Consider the following 13,630-nt stretch of genomic DNA (forward strand, 5'->3'; position numbering starts at 1 on the left):
AGTCAGACTGAAAAAGTCAGCTGGGAAAAGAGTTTGAGCCAGAACAGCTGAGCTGAACAAGCCACCTGTGAGCTCAGAAAGAACAAGAAAGGATGAGCTTGTGAACTCATTAATCAGTAAGTCTCAGAGGCTGAAAACATTCTAGGCCTAGGTTAGAATGCAGGGAGTCTGGAAGCTTCCAGGACTAGGCCTAGGTCAGCAGACAGAGGCAGTAATCCTCTAAGACAACAAGTGAAACAGGCAAATAAAAGTTCCTTTTACAGCAGGACTCTTCGCAGTGGCCATTTCCATAACCATGACTCAAGGAGAATGTGAAGAGTGCACATTGAACAAAATCAGAGCTGAGTTGCTCATCTTTGCAACTGCAATGATGAAATGAGCTGGTATCTTGTGACTTGAGTGTGAAAAGTACCTCTGCAGCTGAGTGGGCCTCATGTGCCCTTTGGCTTCCATGGAGTTGCAGTTTGTTTCCCTCATTGGTAGTTGGGTGTGTTACGCTTCATCTTGTTAAATCTAGCACAAGACTCTTTGATCCTATGCCTTCATCTAGTATTTCATCTTTCTGGTTTTGAAGAATTTGTAACTATGATTGTCATACAATAATATGTGCAAACATGACATCAATTAAAGCAAAATGTAATATGTGACACGTTCAGACAGACGCATCCAAGCCCTGTACTAGGCCAACTAAGTTCCATTGATTCATGGAAGAACTATTTATTGCTAGGGACTGGCAGTATAATTCACTGCTTACCTAGAATGCATGAGACCCTGGATTGCATCCTACCTTTGGGCTGTGGTGAAGATGGCAGTGATATAGCATATGGGATCCTTGGCTTGCTCTTTAATATTACACTCCAAAAATAGATAATTTATTGCTAGATGTACTGTTCCATGGCTGTGATCTCAGCATTTGCAAGGCAGAGGCAGGAGGATAGTGACTGTAAGTCTAGTCTAAGCTAACACAGCGATACATTTTTTTTAAATATAGCACAATACCAGAGATCGCGCTGTAAACCATAGATAGAGTGTGTACCAGCATGCACAAGATCCTGGGTTCCATCACTAGAATGGGAAAAAAATTGCTCAGCATTTAGGCAGATATTGCCCTTGAGAAATACAAAGTTGTTCTCCTAGAACTTTGTAATAGATCATCTTTTAATTGGTTTGGAGGTAAATATGATTCAGTTTTTATTTTTTAATCATTTTCTAGTCATTGTTGGTAGATTGAGGAAGTCTTAGCAATTTTCCAGTCAATTTGGACCTCCCAGAAAATGTGTCTAGTATAACCACAAAATTGTTTAGGATTTGAAAACTTCATCCCATATTGAAATCTTTATATCTTCAATTTGCAAACATGGAACCCTAGTTGTCAACTGGGGTTATTTTGGCTGCTGGAAACATTTGGCAATGAATGGAGAGGGTTTTGATTGTATGGTATTATCAGCACGTAGGCATAGATGTTCTTACATTTTCTCTATTGTAGAAGGCGCTCCACCAGAAAAGATTGTGCGGTAAGACACCAGTAGGCATGGGCCTTTGAGAACCATTACTGGAAGGAGGCAGTGTAATTGAGTAGTTAGACTATGTTGGGCCTCGGGTCTTGAGTTGGAAACCTGCCTACACTGACTACTCTGTCTTGTGCCTGCTTCAGCATGTGTATTATGGTACTGATAGTAATGAAGACAGAGAGGACTGGTGAGGTAATGTATGGAAGACTCAACAAAGCATTTGGACAGAGCTAATGATGGTTGTTATAATTGTCATATTTTCTTTCTTGCTTGATTTCATACATTTTAATTGACACAAGTGAATATTTAAAAGTACCCAAGAAATACATAGCACTTCCATAGTACTATTATTTTGTTTAAAGGAAAACCCTGTGCAATTTGATCACCTAATCTTAGCTATCTCCAGAAATGACATGATGTCCTTTGTACCTAGCTTCCTGATATATTCCACAAAGAGGAGATGATGAGATGATGAACTGCCAAATGGACAAAAGTCTTAATGACTACTCAAGGTTTCTATTTCCAAATATGTGTGTGACTCACATTTTTAGACTGCAATAAATGTTTCCAGTATCCTGTAGTTGAGAGTATCGTCTAGGGTAGAGGTAATGCATCTAAAACACTTCTAAACTGTAATGTCAACAGAGATGTACTTAGTCACCAGATGTCATTTTTTTTACATGGAATTTGATGATTTATGATAACACAATAATGTTACTTAACCTTTAGTTGTAAAGTGAATATCCTGGAGAATTCTTGCCAATTTGTAAAACGTATACCCACAGATGTTCTTTATTTAATATCCAAAGTCTACATGATTCAGACTTTTAACTGTAGTATTTGCTTTCAATGATGTAATGATGATGATTTTGCAATTTTTTTCTCCAAATAAAGCCTCTGCTGTATCAACTCAAGGGGTGTGCAAAGCAGAAGGCTTGACATGATATCGTATATTGCATTAGAATTTGCTGGGTTAAGCCAATGGGCCAAATGCTCATGAATCTTAGAATTCCCAAGCTGAAATTCCACCCCATTCCCTGTGATGGTATTCAGAAGAAATGTCTCAAATGGTCTGAATTGTAAAGGTGGGACTATTCTGAAAGGGATTGGTTCTCTTATACAAGAGAGTCTGAAAAGAGTTTCTTTCAGTAATGGGGGAATATAAGAAGAAGAAGATGGCAGTTTGCAACCCTCAACAGAAACTGACAAGCCAGCATTCTGGTTTCTGACTTTCAGTTTCCAAGTCTATGAAAACTAAATTTCTATTGTCTACTAGTCACCCAATCTACAGTGCTCTGATGCCATATGTAAACAGGCAAAAACAGAAGAGAATATAGAGCTTTGTACGTGAAATAGGCACAGAAATTTCTGTAGCATCAATAAGTTTTACTTGGTGTTTTCACAGGTTTTATTTTTAATTTTTTAATATTAATATTTATTTTTTAATATTAATCATAGGTTATTTACTTTGTATCCCAGCCATAGCCCACTCCCTCATTCTCTCCCAATCCCACCCTTCCTCCTGCATCTCCTCCCTGTCCCTTTCCAAGACCACTGCTAGGGGAGGTCCTCTTCCCCTTCCATCTGATCCTAGCTTATCAGGTATCTTCAGGACTGGCTGCAAAGTCCTCCTCTGTGGCCTAGCATGACTGTTCCTCCCTGAGGGGGTGGGGGGAGGTAAAGGAGCCAGTAACTGAGTTCATGTCAGCAATAGTTCCTGTTCCCCTTACTAGGGAAACCCACTTGGATACTGAGCTACCATGGGCTACATCTGAGCAGGGGTTCTAGGTTATATCCATACATGGTCCTTGGTTGGGAAAACAGTCTCATAGAGGACCCCCATGCCCTGATATATTTTGTCCTTGTGAAGCTCCTGTCCTCTCCAGGCCCTACTAACTCCCCTTTTATCATATGATTCCCTGCACTCCTAGGTTTTAAATAGGAGTGAACAAAAGAAACTTTCAAGGACCTCATTAGATACAAACACTGGTATTTTCAATTGATAATCATAACAGATTGATAACAGCCTTTCAAATTTAAATAATAATATGTCTTCACTGATCTTAACTGAACATAAAGAAGTTGAGCTGGTCTTCCTGTCCAGGATTTATGGCACTGAAAGTTGCTCTACAATGTCAATATTTTCCAGATACAAACTCTGTGACCTACAGTGACCTGTTTGTAAGATATGATGGTACAGTAGTGGCACAAGTTCACTGATAGTAAACAATCACTTGCTGATTGGATGAATTCGAAGCCCACTCCTTGAGATGAAAACCATGACATGGTTAAAGTGGTCCATAAGTTAAGATTAGAGAGGTCACAGGCCTGGAGGTAAACTTACTATTACTATTATTCTGCTAAAGCGACATAGCAATAAAATTACCCCAATGACTTAATGTTATACCTACAGATAAGTGCATTGCTCACTCTTCATCAAGCTTCTTGCAGTAGATGGTCATTAACACAGACATTCATCATTAGACAACGTTCAGAGAGTAGGAAAACTTGAAACGCTCAGTTCTATATAAATATTTTCACCAAAGCTTTGAGCTCCAAGGGTCTATGTTGAAGAAGAGGCAGGAATATCATGTGAGCCAGAGGTAATAGATGGCTCCAAGGAAGTGGCATCTTCCACACAGCAGGAGAGAGGCCCATGCGAACTCACAGACTGTGGCAATAGGCATGCAACCTGCATAGGTTAAAGCCAGACAAAGACAAAGACCCAGCCTTAAACAAGAAGCTGTCAGAAATGGACGCCTGCTGGGAAAGGGGAAATCAGTTTTCTCCAGTGATGTGTCACAGGGTAGGCCCCATGTGCAGGAGCACTTACGCAACACAAAATAGCACCGTGATATTTTGTGGACTTTTTATTTCATTTAGTTTTGTTTGTGTTTTTTTTTTTTTTTTGGTCCTATTGGTTTTGTTTGTTTGTTTGTTTTGATTTTTGGCTTTGGTTTTGAAAGGGACTGAACATGAAGTTGAGTGGGGAGGAAAGTAAGAAAGATAAGCCAAAAGCTGGGGGAGGAGAAAACATAATCAAAAGATATTTTATGAGATTTTTTTTTTTACATCTCAATACAATTTAATATAAATGTTAATTACAGCATGGATTGTGGTATAAAAGTGGTCAATGAGAGGAGCAAAAAAACCAAAATATTTAAATATTACATACACAAGTAAAAACTTTTATGCCACCGTTAAGAATTCAGATTTTTATGAGAAAATTTAAATAAAGAAAAAAAACTTTACAAATTTAGATAAAGTTCCTTTTAAGTGAAATTCCTTTAACCAATTTATCAGAAAATTATTGGATGAAATTATGTCTGTTGGTTTATAAACAAATTATGATAAACAAATCAACCATTTATTTAGACTTAACAAATATGTCCTAAACATTGACTTGTATTAAATGAAGTACTCATGGATATGATATAACATGCATTGTTCTTTTAGGGAACTATAGCTTTATACACAGATCTTTAAAAAAATAAATTTATCTAAAATATTGAGATTTGGATGCACTTAAAATTCCTATCTGATCAGTTATACAAGCTGGTATTTAGTAAGGTCTCTTTTAAGTTATTGGTAGAAAGTGGAAATCAGAATGTGATTTGCCCACATTTGTCACGGGGAGGGTAAGGAAGCTACACTACACATCTTCCTGTGCTACTTTGGCCACCTCGTAAAGAGCCCTCTCTGGAAACAAGGGGTAACTGAATCATCATGCTAATTCTATCCAGGCTTTCTCCTGCCTGCTGGATCCCAATTATGCTAACATGTTACTACTGTTCTCTGGAAAACACTAAGACCTTCGTGCTCATCCAACATTTAAATGAGGGCAGACCTTTAACACTCAGGGTACGATTTTACTTACAGACATCTTAGTTCTTCAGAAGCGTCTGTTTTTCTAGCTTAGGTTGGAAGGCTAAGGAAGCTTATCTTATTGTAAGGCAGGTGCTAGGGCAGGTGAGTGGAAGGTTAATGACCAGTTATATCACGTGGGTGGGAAGCCTTGAGTTTCTCTGGTTGCTTCCGGATGTTGGAAGCAGGGCTGCAGTTTTGTACTTGAGCTTGACATTTGCCCGTTAGTCACAAAAGCTTGTGTGACCATCGGATGTTGCCCTTGCCGTGGAAGGAAGCGATCACTTTATTAATTGTCCCTTAATTAGTTGATTTGGAAGACAGCATGCAGTAATTTAGTAATAATTGGTCTGATTATGACTCAGTGCTTAAAAGGTAGGTGCCTGACAGCTGGAAAAACGTCAACCAATAGAACATCCTTTATTAAAGAGAGGCACTACACTTTTTTTTTTGATAATTTATATGGCTATAAACACATTCAATAGCTAAGCTAAAATTTTTTTAAAAAATCAGAATCTTTAATGTGACATTTTCTTACCCTTTTATCTACTCCATGTTCACCCCAGAACATTAGCAATAATTATTACAATTGGGCACATTTTGCTGGCTTAAAAAATAACAAAGAACAGTTGGGAATTTGGCTTTAAGTATAGTAAATACTTAAGCATTCCATTGATTTAATTTCACTTACATTGTTGAAACACATCAAAAGACAAAAATCTTCACATCAAAGAAAACATTACTGAAATAAAAAGGCAGCTTACAGGTTGGAAAATAAGGTTTGTAAACCACATATCAGAAGAGCGGTTAGCGTCCAAAGGCTGTGAAGAACTTATGCAACCTAACATGAAAACATGGGACCAAATTTAAACAAACAGGCAGAGGAGTTGAACAGGTACATTTCCAAAGAGGAAATAAAAATAGACAAGTACAAAAAAGGGTGCTCATCATCTCTAATCACCAGATAAATGCCAATCAAAATCATTACATCACTTCAGATCTGTTACCGTAGAGAGACTACGAGAGATAATAAAGGTTTTTAAAGGTGTGGATAAGTGGGAATCCTTGCACATTATTGGCAGAAATGTAGACCGAAAGAGCCATTATGCAAGACAACATGGAGCTTCCTAGAAAAGACAAATGGGGCCACCATAGGGCCTTGACCCTTCTGAGAGAACATCAAGAGAAACAAGGTCACCACCTTGAAAGGATACTATCACATTCATGTTCACAGAAGCACTAGTCAGAACAGTCAGTGTACAGAAGCAGCCCAGGCATGGCAACAAGTGTGGGTGAACTGGCACATGAATACGGAGGCGGATTATTTAGCCATTTATGGAACCTCTAAAGAACCTCTAGACAAGGGAAATAAAATTTACACAGAAAAAAATAATATTGCAGGATCTCACTTACATAATTGTAAAATTCGGGAAGGATGAAGATGAAGAACCAAAAAGAAGAGTATCATTCACTACAGTCAAGGGCTGGGAGTGATGGCAAGATGCAGCGCAAAGGCCACAAATGTGTTAGCTAAAGGAGTTCAAAGCCAGGGAGACTATTTCAGAGCATACTAGTGCAGCAGGCCTTTGCTTAGTGAGTGGATGGTGGCTGCCTTTTCAGTACGAAGGTGGTTAACTGTGTGTGATGAGGAGGATGCCCATTTATTTATTTTTTTCTCCAGAGTAAGGACATTACTCTTTGTATATGTGTAATCATGTCCTGCTGTATACCTTGATATATAATTTAGCCTTTTAAATGATCTGAAAAAAATTAAGGGCTCTTGCTTAGTACCCGAACACCATTAAAAAAGATAAAAACTTTGTTAGAAATTTAAAAATCAAATCAACATATATTCATTAAGAATAAACTACAAGTAAAATTCTAGTAGGAACTATAAAGATAGAGCTAGTAACCAAAGCTAAAGCGTCTTTTATTAATAGATACTAGATGTTTTCTTTTTCTTAGGAGATAGTTACATTCATCAGAATATGCTCTTAGCTCAGATTGTCATACTGTCCTAAAACTGCAAAAACAAACAGAACAGAAAACAGCATTCCAGGAATTCCAAGTATATTTTATTCCGTTCTATTTATTTTGTGTGCATATATGTATATTTCTCTGTGTATGCATATATAGTTTGGTATGTGTATGTGGAGAGCAGAGAACAACTCTCTGAAGCCAGATCTCCCTTTTAGCCATGTGGGGCCAGGGATCACACTGAGATCAACAGGCTCGACAGCAAGTCCCCTTTACCCACGGAGTCCTCTTGTCTTACCTTGTGAATGCTTTTTGGCATGTGTGCTTTTCAAAGAGACTTTACCTGACCAATGTGTATGTCTTTGGAAGAAAAGAGTAGTGTCATTGAAGCTTTATTTGTGTTAAAAATCAGTCAAGATTTGTAGCTTCTTTACTCTTTTACTGGGCCTTGATATACCTCCAAACCAAATGTTCTCTGGTTTAGGATCTCTTAACCATTAAGATAGACTTTGAAGTGAGTTGCGCCTTTTTCATATTGTGTTGTACTTCAGTAATGCTTTAAGTAGAGTGTTCTCAGGGTTCCATAATTGTCAGTCCGTGTGTAATTAGGAATGTTCTCAACTAGACCATCTCGGTTAGCGAGAGATGGGTGGATTATTCTGGAAAACTACTTAGCAAGCCATGAATAGCAATTAAATGTGAAAAGACTAAATTTCTCTTTAAAATGGGTTGTTGCCATAACTTAATGTGGCAACGTGACTTTCTATTTTTAATTGCTGTAGAAAGTGCATTTTGTGAAATAGATTCTTTTTTCTGCTGAGAGCTAGATAGTTCCATATTTTGGACAATTTACATTTTATAACATCCAGCATGTGCTCTGCTTTTGTGGCACCTTTTGATTCATGGTGGATAGAAATCTAAAGGTTAGTAAAGATACTATCATCCTTCTTATAAAGAGACAAGATGAATATCTAAGAGAAATTAAATATTTCTCTCCACAAGACTGCATGACCTTATCTTACTTCATTATGCTTTTTCTATAACAGTGCTTTTTATTCCCAGAACAATTATATTTAACACTGACACTTAAAGATAGTCCATTTTAAATTCAAACAGAAACAACTTCGATCCATATTCTATGCCAATATTAGGATTCCAGAAGGTTGCAATCTCATGAATGCATATGTCTTTTCTTGCCTGACTTGAACACCATGGGTCTCCTGCCATCTGTGGTCCCAATGTCTGTCTTCTCATAAGGAACTGATCATAGTCTCATGTTTTAGTAAATAACACTATGTCACAGTCTATTGCCTCTAATAACTACAGATGCTGCTCAATTGCTTAAATTGCCTTGGTCATTCAAAACACATATTCTTTTGTCTCTAAGTTGCAAGAGGAAAATAGAGGGAAAGGTGTATCTTTGAGGCAATGTGAAGGATTAGTCATTATGTACAATGTATTTCAAGGAAGAAAAAGCATAAATATCAAGAATGGAAAATGTTCTCCTTGCACTTTAAATGTCTATGAAAAAAGTGTTGGAAAAAAACAAGAGCCTGGTAACATTTGTACATATCTTGATTGTGTTGACAATGAAAGTGAAGCCTAATTTTTACTAATTAAGTACTGGAGGTATTGAACACAATAACTCTTACTATAGCTTCATATGCTGGTTTTAAAAGATGAAAAATCCTGTCCCCAGTCAACATACAACAGTGATCTCAGCTCTCCACTCTTCCGGGACACTTTTCCCACCCAAGTGCCACCAAGAAATAAAAGAAGAGCAAATGAAAGTGGCTCATGCCACTTTCTTATGTCCCCAGTCGCTCTTATTTTCGTTGTTTTGCAGCCCTGATTGCAGCAGTGCAGGTCAGAATGAACAGTCAGCTGTAATTATTCCAGTCACAGCACCTCACAATGAAATCTTTATCCAGTGTTTACAGCCGTCTTTGGCAGAGGGCTGTCTTGCTGTCTCTAAACTAAGAAGAACCGCCCTTTGGCTCCTCTCCGCATCAGCTGCCTGAGTTTCAGGCTGGGATCCCAATAATCAGACTTCTTTTTCTTCCAAAGTGGACTCTTTTTTTTTTAAGGGTGAAAAGATCTATTCTCACCCACTCCCATATATTCTGTCTGATTTATGTCCTCACCACAGCAGCTCTTCCTTCCGTGTCTCTTTACAGTTTTTTCCTCCTTCCATAGACTGCTACTAGACAAACCACATTTAAAGTCCAAAACTGCACAAGTAAGTAAATAACATGCTTAAGCAAACAGTATTCACTATAATGAGATGAAAATGCAAGAATTGGTGGATGGGTAGATGGGAAGAGAGAAATAAAAAAAAAAGAAATCCTTTTAAATTTTTTTTTCTAAATTCCTTTTTTTTTTTTTTTTTTTTTTTAGCTCAAAAGCCTTTCTTAAGTTTTCCACCAAGGGAAGACATAAGTGCTTCTTAGTGGCTCTCTTGATGAGGTCCAGCTATTTATTTAAATTTATCAACAGCAGTACACTGAGAAGCTCCTGAAAGTGGAGGAAAATTGAGAATCACACCAGGGTCTGAAAGCAGACTGCTGCATCCTTGGGGATGTAAGTACTTCACTGTTCCAGTCTGGAAGAAAAAAAAAAAGAAGTTCTTCCAGGAAGAAGGTATGGAGCAGGTACTTAAGCTCTCACTTAGAGCAGTGGTTCTCAACCTTCCTCACGCTGCGACCCTTTAACACAGCTCTTCATTTGTGGTGACCCCAACCATAAACTTATTTTTGTCGATATTTTATAACTGTAATTTTGCTATTATTATGAATTATAATGTAAATATCCCGTGATTTCTGATGGTCTTAGGAGACCCAAATGAAAGGTCATGTGAGCCCCCCTCCCAAGGGGCTTGCAACACACAGGTTGAGAAGCCCTGGTTTAAAGTCTCCTAACAGAGATGGCAAAAGGACCTTGCTTAGACTTCTCACACCATCTTCTGAAGTCTCCTGATGGAGAGAATCAGAGAACACTGGACAACCAATGCGGGATACCTAACCCTATGGTGATCCCAGGAACCATTCTGGAACACCTAACTGTTTTGCAAAGACCATACATAACATCTCTGCCTTCTGTCCCAGTCTTGAAACTCTAACTGACATTCTCCCAATAAAATCCACAGTCTCTCTTCTCAACCTCCAGCACTTACAACAGTCACACTATTGCTCTGGTGAGAACTGGGTCATAAAATTTCACTGAGGAGGAGAAGGGGGGGGGGTAGTTCAGTATTACAAACGTTGATTAAATTTCCCAGCAACTCTCCCCAAATTAAAGATAATTTTTCTACAAGTATGCACCAGAGTGTCAAGAATGCTAACTCATTTTTATGATTGTACTTTGCTCTTCCATTTTAATGTCACACTGCCACATGGCACACATGCTAAAAATGTACCTCCTTAACCTGCACAGTGGCAAACTTTTCACAGAACATTAACATTGCGTGTTTTATAGACTGTCCTTTCTCAGTGTGTTCACAGAAGTCTTTTTTTTTTTTTTTTAAATACAAAATTAGACCATCTCATGAGAACAGTCCCATCAGAAAGGCTCAGTGCACTGGCAAAAGGGAAATCAGAAGCACAGGAAAGGTCACACCAAAGTCAGTGGCCACAGCCCCATAGACTTTAAGAGCTCGATTCCAGTTTATGTATGTCCCACTTGTACTTCATTTGTCTTTCTTTCGTCTCTGGCAGGAAAGGATGTGGCCAGCACAGAAGCTTGACCTCATCCCTGCACTCAGTAACTGCCAGCCTGTTCTCCCTCCCATACTTCGGCCGTGTTTTTTGCTTCATCAGCAGGGCCAAGCCTGCACCCTGGAACAGATCTGGTCAAGGGCTAAGTCAAGAGGGCAGCAACCAACCTCAGGTGTCCTTGAGGCTTCCTACTGTGTCTACAGGGAAGGTCGCACATCCTAGGGAGCATACTCTAAAGGCTCCGGGGTTCTGCAACTGTAAGCAAATGACCAGCCTAGGTTGTAGAAATGCAGGAGAAGGGAAAGCTGGGTCCAGTGTTGAGTCCAGGATGGCCCTACCTCCACCTTGATAACAGACAGGAAGGTGAGTGGATAGGTATACAGTTGAACAGCTGCTAGCCTGGGTGCCTTGCGTTACAGTTATGACTTCCTGTTGTTTGTGCTGTTCTTAGCTAGATACAGTCCATGGCTGGGTCCCTGACCACCATTCTGGGGCATTTGTTTCCTTTGATGTAGATACACCAGAGACTACCGGAGGTCTGCATACATTATGTGGGGGACAGCGGCTACAGACTCAATTTCCATGCTATTACAGCAGTCAATCCTCCCCCTAATCCTTCCTGATGTCCAAGCCTGTAAACACAGCCTTAGTAATAATCTTTGCGATTCTCCAGCAAACTCCGAATCTACCCAGCGCTTAACTGCAGTTCTCCGCGCCACTGTTGCCGGCCCCACTTCCTCCATACTTAGGTAGGCTCAGCTAGGAAATAACTAAAGGGCTCCGGCTTTGCCTCGAATCTGCCCTCCAGATTCCAGCTACCACACCTTGGAGGCTAGATCACAGTCTGTCTTATTGGTAAGGACAGTTTGGGCCTTCGCGGGGGCGTTCTCTTCGCAGATCTGAACGTTTCACCTTATCTGACCCCCTCTTCTCGCCCCCTCACCTCCCGGCTCTATCCAAACATCACCACCAGGGCAAGCAGAGCTCAAACCACCCGGAGCGCAATTCAGAGCTTGCCCAGGGACTGCCAGGACTCGGAGACAGGAAATCCGGGGAGTTGGTGATGTCCGGCAGGTGGCAAGGACGAGAGTCACCACCACATCCTCCTCCCACCGCCAAGCTCTGGCGCGGGGGCGCATCGCACCCCAGAGCCAGGATCGGTCGGCGGGTACCTCCCCAAAGCCTCAGTCTAGGATCCTCTGCTCCGAGCACAGCTACCTCTTTGGAGACTTGGGCACCCTCTCCCTTGGCCGTATGAAGACGCCGCTGACCGCGAGGGAAGCGAAGAGCCCGGGTCAAGCGCCCTGACACCCCGCGCTCCCCGTGTCACCATCACCAGGCGAGCACATCCGCGGCGCCCAGTGCGTAGCACCCTCCACCTGACCGGCCGTCCCGCTGCACAGGCAGCTTTCCTGCACCCAGACCAGTCCCACAGCCGAGGATATCCCGTCCTGCTCCCTTACCACTGCCCACCCCGCTGGAAAAGTCCGAGGAAGTGAAACCCAGGTTGTCAGGGAGGACCCCCTAGGCGGCGGAGAGTTGAGGGGAAGGTGCCGCGCGTAGCCGGACCGCGCGTAGTGCTCCTGGCTTTTCCAGAGTGACCTCCGGTGCCTGGGGACAGACACGCAGGGACTGACCCAAGTCCTTAGCTTTACCTGGAATAGCCGGCGACTCTCCGGAGGCGTTGAGACTCCTCGGTGGCGGCTGTCCAGCTCACATCTCTGCCTTCCTCATTGGACGAACGGGTGTACTGCTGAGTCCCTTGGCCCCAGCTCGCCTCTCTGCCCCCGCCCCACCCCCCTTCCCCCCGCGAGTCAAAAGTGTCACAGCTCTGCTGCCTTCGGATGTTTCCAAAGTCTCCGCGCAATCACTGGGAGTTGAGAGCTGATGACAAGCGCGGCAAACCCGCCGATGCCCGCGGCCCCCAGCTCTCTGCCGGGAGGGTGAGAAAAGCTGCCTGGTCCTCGTGGTCACCGTTCCCTAAGCGCGGCGAGAGGTCCGCTTCTTCCCCTCCCTCGCGCCTTCCCTAGCCGGAGTGGCTGCCGCCTGCCTGTTCCGCGGTCCTGGCTCCCCTGCTCATGAATATTCTGACAGAGGCTAATGCTGTTGAAGTAAATTGAATTAGCCAATTGGTGCCAGAAATGTGCGCTCCTTCCTTCTGAGGAGCTGTCTGGAGCCCCACCAGAAGAAAGCAATTAAAGTCCGGTTGGCACCCTGTGGTTTAGACCAGCGAGGGGCAAAATGGGTTAATTCTTTAAATGCAGTTTTTAAAGCGCATTTAAATGTTTAAACTCCTTTATTGGCTGGGGGAGTTAGAAAGTGCTAACCCAGAGAAAGAGAACAGAGGGCAGGGAAGAAACCGGCCTGAGAGTGTTGGAGGGGGTTGGGGGGTGCATCTAAACTTTGTCAGGAAGTTGAAGGGACTTATTTTGCGTACACTCTGGGTTCTGGAAGAAGCTCTCCATAATGGGAGCAGAAAAAGAGAGGCAAATAGGATCAGGGAGGAGATGGATATTAATCTGCACTGACCCTGAGGATTCAGAATGCTCTAAAGACAAATTTCAG

The 13,630-nt window shown here is 41.6% G+C and overlaps 1 protein-coding gene across 2 annotated transcripts in view; it reads right to left on the minus strand.

The window, feature by feature from the left end:
* The window catches only part of Cdh20 (cadherin 20), a 251,995-nt gene extending 238,576 nt beyond the window's left edge, over positions 1–13,419 (minus strand). Inside the window, exon 1 of one of the 2 annotated variants that reach the window (XM_021654245.2) lies at positions 12,721–13,419. The gene's annotated coding sequence lies outside the window, so the exon portion shown is untranslated. The remainder of the gene's footprint in view (positions 1–12,720) is intronic. The other variant, XM_060371554.1, reaches the window with a different exon arrangement.
* Between the last annotated feature and the right edge of the window lie 211 nt (positions 13,420–13,630).

Source organism: Meriones unguiculatus, chromosome 18 (assembly GCF_030254825.1).
Source record: "Meriones unguiculatus strain TT.TT164.6M chromosome 18, Bangor_MerUng_6.1, whole genome shotgun sequence".
Lineage (NCBI taxonomy): Eukaryota > Metazoa > Chordata > Mammalia > Rodentia > Muridae > Meriones > Meriones unguiculatus.